This window comes from Pogona vitticeps, chromosome 5 (genome assembly GCF_051106095.1).
Source record: "Pogona vitticeps strain Pit_001003342236 chromosome 5, PviZW2.1, whole genome shotgun sequence".
Taxonomy (NCBI): Eukaryota; Metazoa; Chordata; class Lepidosauria; order Squamata; family Agamidae; genus Pogona; species Pogona vitticeps.
The window spans coordinates 61091581-61113332 of record NC_135787.1 but is presented as its reverse complement, the minus strand read 5'-3'; the positions used below and the strand labels follow the sequence as shown (position 1 = coordinate 61113332).

Sequence of the window (21752 nt, the reverse complement as noted above, 5' to 3'; positions counted from 1 at the left end):
TCATCCGGTGGGCCGCAACTGGGCCGCAGGCCACGAGTTTGAGACCTCTGCCCTAAAGGAACCAAAGACTTAAGAGCTAAGAAGGGCTGTTGAGGACAGGATATTTTGGAGATAACTCATTCATAGGGTTGCCATAATTTGGAAGGGACTGAATGGCATGTAACAATGTCCTGATAGAAGTTAATATATACAGTAACTTATTCCATTATTACGTTAAATTCTCCAAATATTATATTATGGAAATACATGTCATATACAAATTACAACTCTAAAGAAACAGTACACATACACAATATCAAATATTATGCTGGGATGTATCATGCTAAAAGAATTGTAACATTTTTCCAGTAAATTTATTTGTAACCTAAAAGTCGATTAAAGTCTAGAAATGTAGAAACTAACATCTGGGTCCACAGTTCTATTTACCAGTATGGGTCCACAGTTCTATTTGAATTGTATGTATGAATCTTCCATGGTAAGCACGATGAAATAAGCTCCAGCTTTCCTCTCACGACTGGGGTTCAGAATGTATAATGGCAATAACTGTGCTGCACTTTAGGCAACAGATAAGAAAACCAGCAGATTGTACACATGTGTACAAAATTTGTTTGCAAGCTCCACTGCAGCATCGAAGTGACATGCTCTGATGGTCTAAGGATAGCTGCCCCAAAGAAAGGCCTAGAGAGAAAATATTGCTTTTGTGTAGAAAACTGCACTATGGTAGTATTATGTCTGCAAAAAAATTCCTTTGGGGTTTATCATTTCCTAATTTGGGGTGTTTGTTGTAATCATTTGATTTGGAAATAACAGTTTTTTTAAAAAACAACAACAACAGAAATTGTAAAGAACAGCCAGCAGCAGATGTGTTCATTTGAACACACCTATTCTGATTCTGGGTGTTTAGGTATTGTTATTGTTGTTTAGTCATAAAGTCATGTCCGACTCTTCGTGACCCCATGGGCCAGAGCACTCCAGGCCCTCCTGTCTTCCACTGCCTCCCGGAGCTGGGTCACATTCATGTTGGTAGCTCCGGTGACATTAGGTATTGTGGAACATCCTTAATATTGAAACACTGAACACTCCTGTAGACACAAAGTATTTTTACACACTGCAACATAGTGGCATTCTTATGTGGCCAGAAAGGATCTCAAAACTTCTTCAGTATGTTTTTTAAAAATTCACATAGATGAGTGTTAATATATATTTTGGAAATCTGATGTACAGTCCAGCAATTCTGTCTAAAAGTCTTGCGAAGTAATTTGAACTGCTAATAAAAGAATCAACTTACATTTCTGTTCCTTTGCTAGTAATTTAACTAGAAGTTTAGTTACAACCAAATTTGAAACACCTGTGCCTCAAGAAATTAACTCAAGTTTCTTCAAATATTTAATCTACAATATTGACACCTGCTTATGATGAGATCCAAGAATTCTATCTGATCGCTGGGCTGTACCTATCTTATGTAATTCTCTTGTTTTTGAAAAATAGAAACAATTCTGTAAGTGCTTTTCCAGCATTACCTATAACAATACATCTCATGTATGCTATTGAATCGGAAGTACTGATCTCAATTTCTATTGAGCCCAAGATTTAACCAACAAATTGGCCATAACCATAAATTGGAACCTGCACTGGCTGTGGTACCAATTTTAATTTCTTGAACTTGAATATTGATACTACGTAAATACTCTACTATATCGTAAGAATTATGAGGGGATGAGAGGAAGAACTGCAACCTCATGAACCAGGGTACATGTTGTCTGTGTATCAATCAAATGATGCTCACTTGGTGATTTTAAAACAGTTTAAAGAAGAAAAAGAGTCTAACATAGATCTAATTACCCCAGGGTCACAGATACCATTAAGATATAATTAAGATCTCAACAAAGGATAACATTTCCTCCTGAAAACATATCCAGTTTTCTCATTAATTTCTCATGCTCTATCTTTTAAATTATTCATTTAAATATGAGGCAAATCTTTACCATGTCACATAATGGGCCTCTTCCGGACTGAAAACTAAAAACAGACTTATTACTAATGATTTTGAGAGACCTTCTCTAAATATGACAAAGTAAGATGCAAGCAAATATAGAAACTGAGCATATATAAATTTGTTCTGTTTAGAATTTGATTAAGCTATCAGTTCAACTACATTTTAAATAAGCATTTGGCTGTATATTATCATGTACTCTATCATTACAGTATGTAATGAAATCACCACAATTTGTAAAAAAAATTATTTACCTGCCTTTCCTCTCAAGCTGCTATAATATTACGGTAGTTAAATTCACCAATGTAACAATGTCTTAAATCCACAATAACCATATATATTTCCATTTGAAATTTACAGCTAAAGTGGATGTCACTAAGTGAATTCCCATTTCCAAATCTTTTTGGCACATTTATGATACTCCCCCCAAAAAATTAAAATAGGAGTTTTTAAAAGAATATTCATAGAAGTCTTCCTCCCCCCCCCAAAAAAAGCATATTTTTGTCTGAATGTATTATTTCCTCTTAAAAGTCCATTTTGACATTAGACTACAGTTTCTCAGATTGCCAGTCTGAATAACTTAGGCTAGATTTTTACAAATGCATACATATTTAAATTAAGTTTAAGTTAGAAAGCTACAATACATAGTACTTGGTATCACAAGAGTCAAACAGCACAGTTCAAGATAAACTGATAAAGAGACTAGCTAACAGTTTGTGGAAGGAGCAAAAGTATCACATTTAATTCTACAGAAAACCTCCAGTTTATGAATGTGGGATATTGTGCTTCTGCATCCATGATTCAAAACACCAGGAAATGGCCTGATATTGCTGCACATCGGGCCTGTGTTGCTAATAGGAAAAAGGATGCCAAACTATACATAGCAGAGGGCAGCCTGAATACTGACAAGACAAATAGCAGCAGTCAAGGTTTACAGGATACTCTCTTATGCTTACTACAATTCACAAAATGAAAACCAAGCAAGGGGAAGTTCTAGAAATCATTTTTTTTCATCAGTTAACAGCTTCTCACTCAAACACAAAGAAACTGTCACAGCTGCTTTTCGACAAGCATTTTCAACAGCTCTACAAACATGTTGTATACATATTTTTCCAAAAGCTGTCCCCTTGTCTTTTAAAATAAAAAGAGAGCTGAGAGTTAGCAAAGACTGTCATGAAAAACCAAGGTTAAAGTCATCAATAACATATGAAAGAAAGACAGTGGAAAAAAAGACAGGGACAAAAATCAGCTCATTTGAAATGTGGTGTTGGAGGAGAGCCTTACACATGCAACTGACAGCCAGAAAGGCAGAAAAATCTCTTCCATTTACTTGATCTGTTTTAAATCTGGGGATATTAATGGTCACTTGTTTCTGCATGGGGGCAGTTTTACTTTTAAAAGATTATAACTCCAAAACCTTTCGCCCAGACGTCCCAAAATACTGTGTGGCACAAAGAAGGTCTGACTGTCTGCTATGTCCACACCAAATTTGGTGCTGATCTGAAGTCTAGTTTCAAAGTTTTTTGGGGGGGGGAACTTGTGAGGCAAAGAACCAACTTGTCCAGGATCAGGAGACTGAACCGTCTGATTCTCAAATAAAGACAGAAGCACAAGAGACAATAGTAATAAAAAGTAATTAAGTAAACTAGAAATAAGAGACTGAAGGGGGCACAAATCAGGCGGGAAAGGAAGAGAATAAGGAGGGGTGGAGGCAGAAGCATGTTGGGGAAGAGAAGAGAAAGGAGAGGAAAAAGAAGAACTTGTAAAATTGATCCAAGAAGACCCATGGACAGGAGAGTGGGTAGAATCCAAGGTGCCCTGTGAGTATGCTGAAAGGGAATGGAGACAACAGATGTATAGAAAGCCACCTTATGGGGAGGAGACTGAGGAGCGAAAGCAAAGGAGGAAGTACAAAGTGTGGGTAAAGAGGGAAGAACAGAGGGGAGAAAGGCAGAGATGTACAGTGGGTCCAGAGAAATCCCATGGGCCCAAGCCCTTCAGACCCTGCTGGAGAACGTTGCATGGCTCAATGAAAGGGGAACACCACAAAGGTTCGACATCCAATCCACAAACTTGAAGTGGGCTGAGAACATGCTTGAATTGATGGGTGCCAGACCCAAATGGTCCCACGAAGTTAACAGTTATTCCCCATTGTTGTACTGTGAAGAGATACCCAGTTTTAATAATGTTAAGACTTATGATTTATTGTTAAAGTTGGACTATGATAAACAAGACTCACAAAATGATGATGCTATGTTAAACAATAAACGAGTTTTATTAGAAGAATTGGGTGTGCCAACAATTTCTTTGGATAAAGTAAAGAAAAAGGAGGTAGATGACAGGATGACAGGGCTGCCCCTGTTTTTAGAATTGCTTTGCAGAATGTTCATTTGCTCTGCTGCACAATAATATAGATGCACTCTTATGCAGTGATAATACAGTCATGCACTAGTGATATGTGGTCTTCCTCTAGCAAAATGTTTATGAAACATGATAGCAATATCACAGTTACTCCTCTGTGACACAACTAACACTAAAAGCACCCAGACAAACTACTCAATTTTGATACTCTAATGTTATATCCAAGCTGGACATACTTATTTTCTTCACAGAACTGCATATTTCAACTGACCTCCTTTGTGTAATGAAGTAGTTAATAACTCCATCCTGTCAATGACTAGCTGAATTCCAGTGAGGCACTGAATCCAAAAATAATGTCATCAAGTAACAGAACTTAACTCAGTGTAAGTGGTAAGCAGCTTAGACCTACCAAAATAAATGGGATTTACAACTAATTTAAATCTGATTGATGTAAACTGGCCTAACCAAGACAGAACTAACACTGGATGTAGCCAATGACTTTTAGGATTAAACCAAAATACAGAGAAAGTTTGTTTAACATATTCAGGCTCAGATCCAGACTTTGTTAGACTTAGAACAGACCCACTGAAATTGCTTGCTTCCCATGAATATCATTTGTCTGTTCTACGTAAACATTTGGATTCAACTCAAAGCCTTTGGTTTACAAACAAATGAAATTAAACAAAATGAAAGACAAAAAAGGACAGACAACCTTCAATTACACATTATTTAAAAAATTTTAAATCTATGCATGTGTAAACCATATTTTATGCTAAAAATCCATGCTGTTATATATGGTTCTTTGCTTTACAAGTATTATTATATAGACAGAACAATATTATGTCAAGGCCTATATTACAGTAATGAACAAAACCAGCACCACTGGAACCAAAAGACAATATGCAGTTTTATTCCTTACCTTTAAATAAGTCTATAGTAAAGAACAATCTGCTTCATACAGATTGATTATAACTAAGGAATTTGGCAAAGCTGGACAAGCAGAATAGGCAGATACTAACTCTGCAAACATTAGCGCATAAAAGCAAAATTAAACGTAGCTAGAAAGAGCTTTAGGATTCTGTTTCTCAATTCATTACCTTACTATAAAATATCTTGATTGCTCAGCATTTCAAGACCACTTGGATTATCTACATTATACTTTCATTCTCTGGAACGGAAACACTCACAAAGCCTCAGGATTCTGCAGTGTTATCTTTCGCCCAGTTCTCTGCAAAGTGAAGTCATATGAAACCACTGCCCAATCTCAGTTCTAACTACTATATCCAGAATCCTTTGTAAAAGCACTGAAATGAGTAATTGCTCTGGGAAATGCTATACCATATACTGTTTCAGGTTTTGCAGAGTGTCAAGCATAATTTTTTTTTGCTTTGCAACTCAGCTTTTGGAAAACTGCCTGGCTACAACATAAAACAGAAACAAAACAGCTGAAGTGGCTGGAAGAGCAAGACTATATAGGCATCATAATCACTGAAGGGTTATAAATGAATCCGTTCCTCTTGCCATCCAGACCATTTTTTTTCAAAAATAAAATAAAATAATCTAGACTTTATTCAGGGCATCAGATCGAAAGTGTTGAAACATATTCATACTTTAGTCATAAATCAGACTGCAGATTTTGTCAACCTTTTTTTAACCACAGATTCCTATAATGCTCCTTTTTCCTACTGTGGTAAAAGAAATTCCAGACCACTTGAACTGTACAAACTTGTGCGAATCAAACTTGCTGCTTGTGAAGGAAAGCAGGAGGAAAGTGAGCCGTCCTCACTGATAGACGCATCAAAAAAGGAAAAGGGAATCAGTGGGAGTGAGATAACACAGACGAAAAAATCTTAGTAGAGGAAAAGGGGAAGAAGTAGAAAGAGGAAAAGGGAAGGAGCTAAAATGTCTATATGGGAGTAAAGTATAAAAGATCAAGGGGAGAGGAGATTTGGGAGTAGATTCGAAAACGAAGAAGTGAAAAGAGTGGAGAAAGAGAAGGGGGAGATTGATTCAGGATATGAAAGAACGCGTGATCTTCTAAAGGACTTTCCGAACCTAAAGGTTGGACCATTACTGTCTGACCCAGAAGTAAAGAGAGAAGGAGAGACTGCCTTTGAAATACAAGAATGGACAGTGATTGTCTTTCTGTGGGGACAAGGGCGTGGAAGGAAGGTGGTATGACCAGACCAAACAACCCTCTGAAGGAAGGGGACGGGGCTCGTCACCCATGCTGTGGCACCGTTCGCGTGGTGCGGAGTTCCCCTCTATGGAACATTACGGATTGAGAGAGGTTTGGTTCAGCCCCCCAGTGAATTACCCAAACCTACAAGAGCAGTTATCTTCATCTAGTTATGGACAGTTGCCTGATTTATCATGTTTTGATCCTGTTGGAATTATAGTTAAAAGATCATGAGTTAATAAAAGTGAAGTTGCGAATGGTTCAAATAGATCTCGGTCTTTATTTCCCGCCAAAACTTTTAAAAGAACCCAATCACACTGCTGAAGTCTGCTTGTCAAGGATTCAAACTGGTGAACAAGTCATTGCATGCTCGCTCACCTCTCATCACCTTATTGATTTTGCTATGCATGCACAAAAAAGAAAGTTTTAAAATCACACAGGTAATTTGGCAAAAAATATTTAACAGCTACAGAGATAGAGCCAGTGCAACTCCTGTTTATCTTACTATTGATCAAAGGAAAGGGAAGGAAAAATTCAGAATGAGATTATTGTGTGAGTTTGCGCTCAAATGTGAGATTCATATTTGCTTGGCTATAGCTTGTTAAATACCAACAATCTGAGAAATAAGTAAAAGCAGGTGTGGGCTTATAGAAGGCTGGACTGCAGCCATGAGAACATATTCTAATATCCTGTGCACAGGGAAATATAATTCTCAGCAGTTGAAAAGTGGATATAGAAAAGCTTGGATATGGATTCAGGAAAGAGAAATCATTTAAAACAGAAGAATCAACAATTGTACCCTAGTCAATGCACCCACGGAACTGAAATTTCTCTAACTATAGGTCCATAAAACAACTTCTGGATTGCTTAATTTTCCAGTAAGCATCAAAGTAAGTCTGCTGGTAATACTCTACACCAGGGGTGTCCAACCTTTCACCTTCCCTGGGCCACATTAGAAGATGAACATTTGGTTTGGGCCGCACATACATTTGGTTTGGGCCGCATGGGGGGGCAGCCCTAGCCGTCCTCCGCAGCCCCACTCCAAGCACGCTTACCGGCAGCTGCGATCTCAGACAGCTTCGACTGTGGTGGCTTTATGGGGCCGGGAGGGGGTCCACCTATTGATGGGGATGGCGCAATGCAGTCACGCAGCCCCCCTATCCCCTCCCCTCCCACTCCTTCCTACCTTCCCTCTCTCCCCTTCTACTGTTGTGACATGCCCTGGCCACATTCCGGCTGCAAGAGCTGGCAGTGTAACTTGAAAATTTGGAATTTCTTTAAAAATAAAAAATTGCACTGGGCTGCATTACGAGGTGACCTGGGCCGCATGCGGCCCTCGGGCCGCAGGTTGGACAAGCCTGCTCTACACGTTGTCTTCAAAACCTATGTATACAAAAGCAACTGCATGTAAAGCGTATGCTTTCAAAGGAAATTAGTCACAAACAGCCTCTTAAAGACACACCTCATACTGTGCCCCTAAACAGGTCAGGGAATAAATTCATCTGATCATGATGAGGGGGTTTACTTAAATGGGTATGGGCTGCAAGATTCATTCAGAAGAGTCTGATTTAAAAGATGAGAGAAGGCAATAACAATACACTGTACCTTATTTGAAGTCCAAATAAGTATGTTGGTATACTGCCAGAGGGAGCTTTCCTTAAAGCCACAATTTGCCAGCAGATATGCACAACTGACATTCTTTGCAAGTATATCATATGGTGCTGATTTGCAACAGTTCTCATTGGAAGACAGAATATTGTATAATAAATAAATAAGATGTACTCTGCTTTTTTCAAGAATGTTTTCTAATCTCTGATAATTCAAGACTCAGACTTGTTCAAAACAAGAAATGCTATCAAATATGCACAGTACAGTAGGCAATAGTGACAACAAAAATTCCAGAGGGTTTGTCAGGTTAGTCTTTTGTGACAAAAAAAACAAAAACATAAAAAGAAAACAAACAACGCTTAAAGGCTAACGTTTTATTCGGCATAAAACATTTTGCAAATCGCAGCCCACTTCTCCTAATTCACATATAGGAGAATGCTATTGGGTTTCTATGTCCATATAAGAAAAATTAGCCAGTGCATTTTTGGGTTTCTGTGTGGAATTGTATCAGATTTGGCTTTTCTTCTCTGTTTTTTTTGTGTGTGTGTGTGTGTGTTGTTCTAATGCAAACCAAAGAAATGAACATGTGAGTACCAAAACATTTGCAACAGCAACAATTTTCAGAGAGAAAGGTTGCATGTTCTGACAGAATTGCAAGCGTGTCAATATTTTTGGTCATGACTATACAAGCCCAATAGCATCCTGTCCTTGAAAATATAAAGAATAAACACATCAAATAGATACATTTCTAAATTGCTTCATTTACACGTCTCTATATCTAAGCATGGTTTATTAAATGGAAACTTCCCTTAATTTTTTTTATAAATTGGTAAATTTCTGAAAAATTAAAGATACTCTATTGATGGAAAAGGGATGCAATGGTGCTGCGGGTTAAACGGGAGAAGCCTCTGTGCTGCAAGGTCAGAAGACTAGTTTCTTTCCATTGTTTCTTGTCAAGTCTGAACTCGCACTAGAACAAACATGAGTAAACTGAGCCTGTCCTACCATGTTGTACTTAGTTGTAAGTTTAGCTGTTTTCAATGAGACTTACTTTCAAGTAAGGATGTATAAGATTGAAGCCTATCGTACTACTAAGCAAAAAGTGATCAAAGTACCTAGGGAAAATATACCGCAGCAAATCATGTCTTGAAAAACTCTACTTGTAATATTGCACTCTTATTAAATGTACAACTAAGTAAACATGAATAGGAATGTACTGCAAATTGCCCATTTCTTTCCACAAACTCTTTCTTCCATGTTTATAAAAAGATTCCAACAGAAGTGGAATGGATCATAACATGGAAATCAATGTAATTTTAATACTAACATTGATTATTGGGTCAGGAAATGGAATCATCACACCTAGTTAATTTATAGATTTCTGCTGTTATATTTGTACCCCAAATTTCTTTTTAAAAAAATACACGTTGATAAATGGAAGTGAATTAGTGATATTGTGAAAGACTGTGATTTCACCCAAATTAACCCAGTGAACTTCAACATCTTGGCATCTGACACTAGGCTGCTCCAGTCCAAACATGATATAAGAACAATCTAGCAATTTTAGCATATTATCCAAAAGCACCCATAACTGAAACGTAAGACTGAAATTGTGTTATACAACTCCATTATCCACAGCAACAGACTGCCACTGCAATTTCAGGATGCACAAAGCTTACACACAATGCAATAAAATAGAGCACATTGGTTAATCTGCAGTACTACAATCAAATCTCTGCTTACAACCTGAGTTCAGTCCCGACAGGTTCAGGGTTGACTCAGCCTTCTAAGGTCAGTAAATTGAGTACCCAGCTCACTGGGGAGTGGGTACAATACTGTAGATAAATTACATAATTAAACTGTTTTTTAAAATGTTCAGAGAGTGCTTTAAGTACTATGGGGCAGTACAGTTTGCTTTTTACTTTTAAAGTTGTGTGCACCCCAAAACTGCAAAAAGAAGTCTTTAATCAGTGGAGGTCTCCCTCTGCCAGGGACACCATTCCTGTAGGGCAGGTGGGCCTTGCCCAATAGGCTTTTGGCCACTATTACTTTTGAACTACACCTCGAAGCTGACGTTTTGATATTGATAAAAAATCTGCTTTCCACAGAGATAGATACAGAGATGAATGCACACATTTGCACATGCACACACAACCTATTTCCCCTAATTGAACCAGGAGGAGAAGCCACACAACCATACCAATCCATAGGTGACTTCATGTTCCTAAATTAGATGTCATAAACAGAAAGGAAAAAGAATCTGTACATAGCAGTCTCCAGAATTTGTGCACTTACAAATATTTTGTGATAATGGTTAGGGTTTCTGAGCATATTTGTTATCAATACATGTGTCTTCTCTCCTTTGCCTAAAATTGATCAGGAACATCGTAGACTTTCCACTATCTTGTTCAGGCACGGACTCTCCATTAGTGTGAATGGAGAGACTGAGCAAATAAACAATCTTGTCATTTCACTCTGATTGTGCTTCACGTCTTCCCTCACAATTTTGAATAACCTTCGCTATAGAAAAATCTAGCCTGGCCTTCTTATTATATATATTATTTCTCTGCAGACAGCATATTTACCCTCTTCATATTCTAGTCTGACACGTGTTTCCTACAACTTTTAAAATCCATTTTCCAATATAGGTGGGCTAACCTTTCCATTAGCTGGGACCAGAGATATTATTACCAATGGAGGCTGGCAACAGTGAAATGCAGACCAGGATGTCCAACCCCTCTACTACAGAAACACTCCATTATTATTATAAGAAAAAGATACAGAAAGAGAATAAAAATATCAGCCATGAGCACTACTGGGCCTGCCCACAAAGTAAAAAATCAGAATCACTGCAACAAGTGCAACATCATAACACCCATTGTTGGTATTATGTTTTGCATTTCAGTGCTGAGTCATAAATGAACAGTTTCCCTTCTTCTATTTCTTGGACTGCGCTATCCCTTCTTTGGATGGAAGTCCAATACATACCAATGTTGCAAAGTTAAACAGGATGGTGTGAATGTGTATTTGTTCATGAACATAATGCAGCAAGCTGCTTTGATTTGGGTATGTCACTGCTCATGTCAAAAAGCACAAAAGACATGAAAGAAAATGATGCTTTAACATTATTTATCCCAAAATACAAGTACAATGGAAACAGACAAGCAACTATTTCAACAAATCCCATTAATTGAGAACATTTATATTTATATTTTCTTCTTTTACCCTTCAGGAAAATAGATGATCAATATAGGAGTTGAGTTCTTCACAAAACGAATGACTAATTGTTTTTAAAAAGAATGCAAATCCCTTTTAGCACTGCCATTAGTTCAATACATTATCAAATCATCCACATCCTGAAAGATCCTAGAACTACACTAGTATCTCCCCCCATCAAACACTGAAACTAGTTATTTACACTTTTATCCACGTGTCTATTGTACATTGTCTCTTGTCCTGCAAGGGATTGAGCAACTGAACTCCTACCAATAAAGCAGTGGTAAAACTTGGTGTCTTTTTCCAAAGGTGACCAAAAAGTAACTCCTAACTTTCTTGTCTCCCACATCAACGGTTGTTGTCATGGCTTACAAAGGGAACTGTCAGCATACCTTGAACTACGCCGATATTACGTGATTCTGCTGAAAGCAGCTCTTCCCAAATCATGTCAATTAATCTGCCCACAAATAAATCTTAAAATTGCTCTCCACAAATTCCCACATCCTACTACACAAATATATACAGAAACCATCTAAAGCATAGGAAGGGCAATTAGTTCAAAAGCAAATCAAAATAATCTACGCTGCAGCCTTTCAAAGATACAGTCCATAATCCCAAAAGATTCAAAAGCATTACCTCACCGCTGCTTTGAGACAAACTGAGCATTCACTCTGGGTCCTACCCAGCATTCCCTGGTCCACACAAAGACAACAGAGGTGTGACCAATCACATTGTGGCTAACAGGCGCTGTTTCAAAGCTCCCTCCCTACGCTGCCCATTGACATGCTAGCTTGCAGCCTGCTGAACTTGTCGTCATGGCAACACATCCCAGCTGCTCTCCACCGAGGCTTGTTACATTACTCAGCCCTCCTCCCCTTTCACCACTCACTTTTGCTAATTAAAAATTTAGGCCTCTGTTTCACATGTTGGAAATAAACACAAACCAAACAGACTCCTAGCTAGAGAAAGATGAAAATGCACAGTTAAAAATAAACAGGAATCTTGATGTAACCAATCAGTGGACAGCTGCACAGACCTGGACAGATGGAACTTGTCACTAAAGCTAGTCTTTTGTTTTGCTGCAAACATGCATAGACCTAAAGATACTCCACCCAATTTCAAACCTTGAAAACCGCGCTGAAAAAGATAAACTGCAATTTCTCAATCTCTCTCTCATTCTCTCAAGATAGGTATAGCTATTCAAACAGATTTCTTGATTAATTCTGCCCCGCAGTCTTTTGTCCTGAAAACAAGACCATTAAAATTCCAAATTCTCAAGATAACGATAGCAGGCATTGTGTAGGAGAAGATCCCAATCTAGTCACCAATATGACAAAAGTAGAAATGGGGTGAGAGGGCTGCATGAAGTCAGCAAAGACAGAAACTGAAACTTCCCACACACCGTGTCAAGCCTGCAATGATGTTATTGTGCAGCACAACAAATCAACATTCCACGAGACAATTCTAAAGATGGGGACAGCCCAAATAAAAAATTTTAACCTTGAAACTGGACTTCAAATCACGACCAATTTTGACATAAACATTGCAGACAGTCTGCTCTTGGTTTGTGCCATGTCTGGGGCATTTTAAGAGTACAGCCCCTTGTGTAGAAACAAGCAACCTTAAAAGTTCCCAGACTTCAAGCAGATCAAATAAACTGATAAGATCAAGGTGGTCAGCTACACCACTTTTTTATTTGGAAGGAATGCAGGCTGCAGGGGCTAAAACATTGATCCCCCAAAAAGGCCTTTCAGAAGGGTGATAGTGACTTCGTTATAAACTGGGCATGTTTGAAACAGGTTTACCAGCAAGAGCCTTTAAAAGTAGATCTATTGTAGCTTTGTGGCCTTGGAATGGAGATGTTTGGAAGGCAATGAAATGTCACAGAAACAGTCAAAAGACAGGTTTTCTTAGAGGAGTTAAAAAACAACAACAAGGTTGCTTTAAAGAAAGTAATGGAGTGACAGTTCTCCAGAAAGGGACATTTTGCCATATTTCTCCAGAGAATTAGCATACAATTTGGTAAGGCATATTCAAAATATTTCTGTGTTACAAAAGCACAGAAAATTTGTGTTTCTCCCAGCCTTGACAAAGACAACTGAATGCCTTCAGTAAAGCATTTCTCAGGACTTCTGAGGCAAGGTTCCTGACCCAAGTTTTCAAAGGAGAAATCAGCTCCAAATCTGGGTCAATCTGAACTTTTAACCCTGTCAATCAGGACCTACTTAGCTGACTCTATAGAGGAGAACTTTTAAATTCCTTCCTGGCCAAACAGACACTGATGCTGGCAAAGGGATCCTGTGTCTGGTTGTAAAGATATTTGAAAAGTATTTAAAAAAAGAATTGAGAACAGATCTTCAGAAGCTCACTCGTTTAAGATGTGAAATTATTGTTTTTTGCTTTAAAGCTGGTGATGGTCTTACTTGATGTTAGCAGAGTTTTGGTGCGTAAATCCTGTCATAGTTTGACCCGCTCCACCTATCTTCTCACTAATTGTCTGGTAACTGAGGAAAAAACTCCAAAGAAAAATATTTATCCAATCAACTTCTCAATTAAATGCAGTGTGATAGAATTAGAGAAATTTGCAGAAATTTGAAATCAAATTTGGTGTTTCTATTAAGAAAGAAACAAGTTATTACGATTATTAGAATAAAAGTCTGTCTGGAAAAGATAGAGAATAAAGTACAAATAACAGATGTTTTAGAAATGGAAATAATATCTTGGTTTAATCTTATTCAGTTAGCATAATAGACTAAAGATTGGGTAAAAAGAAATGGTAAATGTAGAGATTTTATGAGATTTGAAGAGATGGTATTACTGAAGGAAAAGGTAGGTGACAACAAGGTAATGAAAGAATTTACAAAGTATTAATAGAAGCAGAGAACTAACAAGATTTTCTCAAAATATCATGGGAACATGATGTGGGAGAGGAAATGGGTATTGAGGTTTGGAAGAATATATGCAATAAAAGAATATTAAAGTTTATGTCTACTAAAATTAAGGTTTTTTTTTAATAAATTAGTTTGGAGATGGTATTTAATTCCAGTAAAACTGAATCAAATACAGTAGATGCTAATTATTCTAAGTTATGTTAGAGAGTGTCAGAAAATAATTACGTAAACAAAAGTTTGTTCTAACACAGAGGCACTTTATTAAAATAAATGATATAACTGCAATTAGAAGCACAGAGCGACAGGAAATTGTTGATACGGAGATAAGCATTTTGTAGACTTGACCCAAAAACTGTTTATGCCCTTTGCAACTTTCTTAATCTTTGAGGTACACTGAGATTTTCCACTTGTGGTCAACTATTTCTTTATAACTAACAGCATAGCACACTGTCAGTCAAACATTTCTCCTTTGTTACTCCACATTTCTTGCCACTTTCCATATTCCCTGTCCTTACAGTTGAACCAAGATCTGCATCCTGTGTTTGGCCTATGTGCTGCTCACAACCCATATTTTTATATTCACAAAAGAGGGTGTCAGAAAATTGGTACTGATTTCCATATGCAAACCAAAAACATCTCATATTAAATGTTCTGTTTTCCTACTACCCCCTACTTTTCTAACAATATTATCTTTTTCTGCTCAAATCTTGAAAACTAACATGGCTTCCTTTATTGACGTAACCTATCTCACATTAGGTTTTCATCTCCTCCTACTGCCCCCCTCCATTTTACCAGCAATATTCTCATTTCTGGTCAACTGTGTAGTCTCATTTTATATACAGTGGGCCCTCGACTTACGAACGGCCCTAGTTGCGAACATTTCGGGTTATGAACCTGATCTCATCACAAGTAATACACCCTACTTGCAAATGCGGATCGGGTTACGAACCCAAAAGGCAGGGAGAAAGGGCGGGAAATTTGAATTTCCTGCCCTTCCTCCCTGCCTTTGGAGCTTTGGCGTGCAAGCCCTGGGAGACCTCCCTGGGGGTCCCCGCTGCTGCGATGGGCGGCTTTGGAGCTCTCAAAGGGCTTTCCCCTGACATTGGAGGAAGCCCTTTGAAAGCTCCAAAGGCAGGGAGGAAGGACAGGAAATTCAAACTTCCCGCCCTTTCTCCCTGCCTTTTTGGCTTCGAAGCAACCGAAGCTCACCCGGCGCCGGGAGTCTAGAGCTGGCCGGGCGCTTGACCGCTTGCCCCCGGCCGCAGTGGAGTGCCGGGAGGCTAGAGCTGGCCGGGCGCTTGGCCGCTCAACCCCGGCCGCACGGAGGCAGCGGAGCACCGGCAGGCTTCAGACTGGTAAGTCCTTTTTTTAAAAAAACTTCTGTGTGGCTTTTGGAGGGTGGGTTTGCACTGGGGGGTTATGTTTCTGTGGTTTTGTGTGTGTGTGTTTTGCAGTCTCAACGTGGGACTTGCTCTTTTTATTTTCGTTTTGGTATTATTATTATTATTATTTTTGAAATGCTGGAACGGATTAATTCCATTCACATGCATTTCAATGGGAAATGGTGCTTCGACTTACGAACTTTTCGAGGTACGAACGTCCTTCCAGAACGGATTAAGTTTGTAAGTTGAGGGCCCACTGTACATGGTAGGACAGGCTCAGTTTACTCATTTTTGTTCTAGTGCGAGTTCAGACTTGACTTGATTGAGCACCCAATTTTATGCCTTTCTGGTTATCTGTGGGATCTGTGAGGCTCTCCTTCAAGACCACATTTCAAATAAGTTGATTTTTGTCCCTGTCTTTCTTCACTGTCTTTCTTTTACATTATAGGGATGATTTTGACCTTGATTTCCAGTGGCAATCTTTGCTAGCTACTAGCTTTCCCTTTAAAAAAAATTCAAAAGGCAAGAGGACATATTTTCGAAAACATGCACACAACATCTTCATAGAGCTTTTGGTCAGATACAGCTTTTCTTCCTCAGGTTCAAATTTATTGAAAAACAGCCCTCACAATTCTTTGTGTTTAGATGAGAAATGGTTAACTGATGAAAAAAGGAAGCTTCTAGAAATTTCCCTTGCTTGCTCTCACTTTGTGAGTGGCAGTGAGCACAAGGTGTCTCATAGACCCAGGGTCCCCAACCCCCTGGTCCGCGGCCTGGTACCAGGCTGTGACCTTGACAGGACTGGACCACGGAGACAAATCTCCCGCCCCCACGCCCCCTACGCATGCACACACGCATACATGGCCTCCGCACATGCATGCACAGGTGCCCTGCCCACACACACATGCACACACGGGTGCCCTGCCCACCCGTGCACAGACCCCCTCAACCAGTCCATGGTTCTGAAAAGGTTGGGGACCATTGCCATAGACCATTGTGACTGCTACCATTAGTGTTGTCAACATTCAAACTGTCCTTTGCTATGTAAAGCTTGGTATCTTTTTTTCTGATGGTGATGTGGGCACAATATTGTGCAGCAATATTGGGCCATTTCCTGGCATTTTGATTCTGGATACAGAATCACAATATCCCACATTTATAAACTACAGATTTTTTTGAAGAACTGAATATAGCATTTTAATGGGCACAGTGTATTTCACATCACACATTGAGCAAAAGCAAAGCATAAGTTTACAGTCCTAAACACATTTACTTATGTGTGAATATTCTTCATGGAACACATTACAGCTTACTTATGAGTGGGAAGGCATAAGATTGTTCTGTTAACAAAAGATAAAGGAGTACAAGATCCCAAGTGTAAAAAAAATGCAAGATTATTTTGAAAAAAACAGAATAACTAGTTTAATTTATGCAAATCAGATTTTATGATACTGAAAAACATATGTTCAAATAGCAAAATGCCCATACTTATGAGGAGGGAGAGGCAAAAGGAAAGTCTGGATAAAGCACAAATCCTGTGCTGCAGTATCTGAAACCAGGATAGTTCATGCCCTCTCATCTGTTTTTCAAACTGCAACCTCTACACACTGCCCAAAACTTTGAAAGATACACTGAAATTACACTCAGCATTGGTACATGTAATTCCACACTTCTACCTGCTTCTTCTTGGTCTTGCTGAACTGTGACCAAAAGGTATAGTTCACGTCTGTAAGGGTGGACCCAGAACAGAAGTTCTGACAAATGCATGAGCCAAAAGGAGGTCTAAAAAGAATCAGAAGACTGGTAATGAAAGCATGGCTTTGTTTCCACTGGCAGATTGTATCAGAGAAATACCATCCACATGGTCCAATCTTATGTGATATGATGGTCACAAAGGAACAGGGATTGTTGGGCGGAAAAGGTATACTAGTTAAGATGGAAGAGTGGTAGAAATATGAAGAACGGCAGGGGGAGAAGACGAAATGCAGTACAAGACACTGAAGAGCCAATAAACAAAACTGGAAGACTGCTCTAAATTTCTGTGATGGAAAAGAACCATGGGGTTTGAAAAACACAGGGCTGCATCCCCCCCCTTTAAATATAATTGATCTTCTACATCAATGAACCACTGGGATGCATGTGTCCCCTTATATTGTATTAAAAGAAAGAAACCTAGTTCATGGAGGATTCTGTGGGAACTAAGGTGGGTGCCAGGAAACTGCAGCAGAAAAAAGGAGAAGCCATATTGGGTATAACACCTTCCCCTAGAAGGCTGTCTAAGATCAGCCTTCCAGATGTTTAAATTCAGACTCCCAGATGTTTTTGACTACAACTTCCACAATGTCTTACCACTGGCCATGTTGTTATACCCAATGAGAATTACAGGTGAAAACATTCAGAAGGCCAAAGTTTTCTATCACTAGTCTTTGGAGCTAGAGAGTTACAAAGAAAAAAAATCCAAAATACAATCCAACATGCCTGATTTTTATAATGCACTTCACCACATGTTATAGTCTCCATTATGATACCTCATAACAAGACTCCCCTTTATCAGCTCCATGTTTTGACCAGGAGATCCTACAATTACGTCAAGGGACAAAAAAGAGAGGTTACCTACCTGTAGCCACAGTTCTTCTAGTGGTCCTCTGTGAATCACACAATTGGGTTGTTCTGCGCCTCCACCTCTCAGAAGTTTCTAGAGCTTAAAGTCACATTATTAGTAGGGCATTCCCCTGTGGAGCGCATGCTCCGCCCATCCTTAATCCCCTCAGTTCCTGGAAAAAGTCCGCCACTGTCAAAAGAGCTATTTGAAAATATAACGTGATGGACAGAGGGGAGGATGGGTGGGATGTGTGGATTCAAAGAGGACCACTAGAAGAACTATGGTTACAGGTAGGTAACCTCTCTTTCTTCTTCATGGCCTCTGTGAATGCACACAATTTGGGTCACTTACCGGATGGTGGGATGTCACAGTAGAAAGGATGCCAAAACAGCTCTGCCAAAACCAGCATCATTCCATGCTCTGAAATCAAGATGGTAACGTCTGACAAAGGTCGATGGAGTAGACCATGTCGCCGCACGGCAGATGTGAGGGAGTTCGATCCCACACTGGAAGGCAGTAGATGTTGACAGCACTCTGGTAGAATGCACTATTAAATGTTCAGGAGGTGTTTTGCCCGTTAACTCATACGCCAATTATACAGTTTGGACAATCCATCTAGAAATAGATTGTGGTGAAGCTGGAGCCCCTTTATAGGGACCAGGGAAACACAGAAAAAGTATCTGTGATTTTCTGGAAGATTTAGTCCTGTAAATGTAGAAGGAGAGAGAGTGTCAAGTGTATAGAGCATGCGCTTCAGAGGTGTTGACAGGGAGGAAACAGGGTAGGTAGAATTATTGGTTATTAAAGTGAAATTCAAATACAACTTTAGGTAAAAAGGAGACATCAAAATACAGTGTGACCTTATCCGGATGGAACTGAAGGAAGGGTGAATCAAAGCGGCGCTGCAAGTTTGCTAGCCCATTTAGCAGATGTTATTGCCACCAGAAAATAAGTTTTCAAGGGGAGTAGTTTAAGATTGCATGTAGCCATCGGTTCGAAGAGCAAACGAGTAAGTGCATTGAGGACAAGTTGTAAAGACCATTGAAGGATAGGACGTTGGCGTGGGGGATGGATATTGTTGAGTCCTTTTTAAGGAACTTTTTAACAGTTGGATGAGAAAAAAGTCTGGCCGATTCAGAATTGATAGGTTGATGAGCTACTATAGCAGTGATATAGACTTTCAAGGTAGAATAGGACAATCCAAAATTGAATAGATGAAGGACAAAGGTAAGTAAAGTCTTCAAAGAGACTGGTGTTGCACGTAAGTTATGAGAATTGGTAAAGGAAAGGAATGCTTTTCATTTATTTTGGTATAGAAGCTGGGTCAAGGGCTTTCGAGCTCAAACAAGTACATCCTTTATGGCAGGAGTATTCTCCAGGCTGTCAGATTCAGTGATGGTATGTCTGGATGGTAGATCATACCGTCATTCTGAGTAAGAAGATTGGGGATCAGAGGGAGCTTGAATGAGTCGGTTGACATCGATCTCAGGTGGATGAACCACGGTTGTCTCAGCCACCATGGGGCTAGAAGGATTGCATTGGACTGGAACTGTCGGAGTCGAATGATGGTTCTTTGTATGAGTGGTATGGGAGGAAATAGGTAGAGTAGGTCTTTGTCCCAGTCGATAATGAAGGTGTCTCTGATCGAGTTCTTGTCGATACCTGCTCGAGAACAGTAATGTTGGCATTTGCTCAAGAAGCAAAGATGTCGATGGAAGGAGTGTCCCAATGGTCGCAAAGGAGATTGAAGATTGTGTCATTTAGGGACCATTTATGTGTCCTCGAGGTGAAGTGACTGAGATAGTCTGTGAAGGAGTTCTCCTCTATGGCTATGTGGACTGCTACTGGAAAGATGTGATGTAGGTAATACCATTCCGAGAGCTCGATGGTCAGGTATAGAAGGGATAGAAAATGTGAGCCTCCTTGTTTGTTTATGAAGTAAAGGGCCGTCATATTGTCCGTAGCAAGTTGGACTGCATGTCCCGCAATAAGTAGTAGGAAAGGGTGGAAAGTCTTGATAATTGCTAGAAGTCAAGATGATTGATGTGTAATGTTTTTCTTGATTTGTCCCTATGCCATGGATCCTCTGATGTAGACAATGTGCTCCCCAACCAGAGGGACTGGCATCAGTGGTAACTTGTATAGTCAGCTGAAGAGGCAAAAAGGGTTTCTCAACAAGCACATTTGGGAGAAATGTCCACTAAGTGAGTTGACTTGTGAGTTCTCTGTTATTGTAAGACGCATAGATGGATGATCCATCATGGGGTTGAATAGTGACAGGTACCATAATTGAAGTGAACTCATTTTGAGTCGTGCGTATTGTGTAACAAGTTGCTGAGGCCATGAGTCCGAGAAGGTGTTGGACATGATGGGCTGAAACTGAGGCTGGAGGTAGAAAAGGTTTAATAGCCTTTTTCAATTTGAGGATTCTCTCATGTGGGACAGAAGCTCTGGCTTGCAGTGCATCAAAGTGGGCTCCAATGTAGGTGGTGTTTTGAGATGTGATTTGGTGAGATTCACCTTGAGGCCAAGATCTCAAAGTGTATTGAGAGTGAGCTGGGTAGCTTTGACAGCATCGTGATACGAGGCTGAGACTATCAACCAGTTGTGTATGTAAGGGAATATAATGATACCTTGAAGTCGAAGGTAGGCAGCGACTGGTGCCATGCATTTGGTAAAAGTCCTTGGTGCTGTGGAAAGCCCGAATGGGAGAGAGCAAAACTGGTATGTAGTGTTGTCGAAACAGAACCGAAGAAATTTGTGGTGATCTGGATGAATCGAGATGTGAAAATACGTGTCTTGGAGATTGATAATGACAAACCAATCTCCATGTGAAAGGAGAGGAAGGACAGGTTACTTACCTGTAAACATGGTTCTTCAAGTGGATTCTCCATGAATACACACTAGTGGGTTTAGACAGCGCCTGCGCTGGCCTCTCGGAATTTTCTAGAGCTGTAAGAGAAAAGTAACAATGTTTGAGGCTACCCTTTACCGCGCATGACCAGCCCGCCAACGGCTCAGTTCCATATGCCCGCCACAAAGAAGAGTTGGGACTCGATTCCAATGACGGACATGTGGGGAGGCCGGGCGGGACGTGTGTATTCATGGAGAATCCACTTGAAGAACCATGTTTACAGGTAAGTAACCTGTCCTTCTTCAACGTGGTTCTCCATGAATCCACACTAGTGGGTGACTAGCAAGCAAACTTACTGGATGGTGGGCCGTCATTGTAGCAATGACGTAAGGACAGCCCTTCCAAACTTGGTCTCATTCTTGGCCCGAAGGTCCAACTTATAGTGGGTGACAAATGTGGACACATTAGACCAGGTAGCCGATCTGCAAATCTCTTGAATATCGACTCCTCGCAGCAAAGCTGTAGACGTGGCCACAGCCCTAGTTGAATGGGCTTTAAGACCCTCAGGAATAGGTCTGTGTTGTAGTTCATAGGCCAAAGAAATAGTGGAGACCAACCACCTAGAAAGGGAGGACGACGAAGCAGCTGAACCCTTTTGCTGACCAT

General features: G+C 39.7%; 1 protein-coding gene across 4 annotated transcripts in view; it reads right to left on the bottom strand.

The window, feature by feature from the left end:
• STOX2 (storkhead box 2) overlaps positions 1-21752 on the bottom strand; it is a 121607-nt gene that overhangs the window by 39061 nt on the left and 60794 nt on the right. The window contains exon 1 of one of the 4 annotated variants that reach the window (XM_020802832.3): positions 11994-15240. The exons of the other annotated variants lie outside the window; for them this stretch is intronic. The gene's annotated coding sequence lies outside the window, so the exon portion shown is untranslated. Of the gene's footprint in view, positions 1-11993; positions 15241-21752 lie in introns of those variants that run through there. 4 annotated transcript variants of the gene reach the window in all.